Source organism: Electrona antarctica (genome assembly GCF_951216825.1).
Source record: "Electrona antarctica genome assembly, chromosome: 9".
Taxonomy (NCBI): Eukaryota; Metazoa; Chordata; class Actinopteri; order Myctophiformes; family Myctophidae; genus Electrona; species Electrona antarctica.
In genome coordinates this window covers 14794148-14794483 of record NC_136790.1, presented here as the reverse complement: position 1 = coordinate 14794483, position 336 = coordinate 14794148, and positions in this window count along the sequence as shown.

The window sequence follows — 336 nt, the reverse complement described above, 5'->3', positions numbered from 1 at the left end:
GCACGCACGCACGCGCACGCACGCACGCACGCACACACACACACACACACACACACACACACACACACACACACACACACACACACACACACACACACACACACACACACACACACGCACACACACGTCTATGCTCTGCTGCTAGGAGGCAACCCTTACCCTCCGTCTGTGGATTCGTCTATATGTCCTCTCCTTCTTTACATAGCCTTGCCTTGATAGCTAGCCAAATTCCATGTAAAGAAAGGCCACAGTAGGGAAAGAAGGAGAGGCCGCAGACGTCACTTTCCTGGGGGTTTCCGGGGTGTTCGTCCTTCCAGCTGTCAGCTGAGAGCGAGA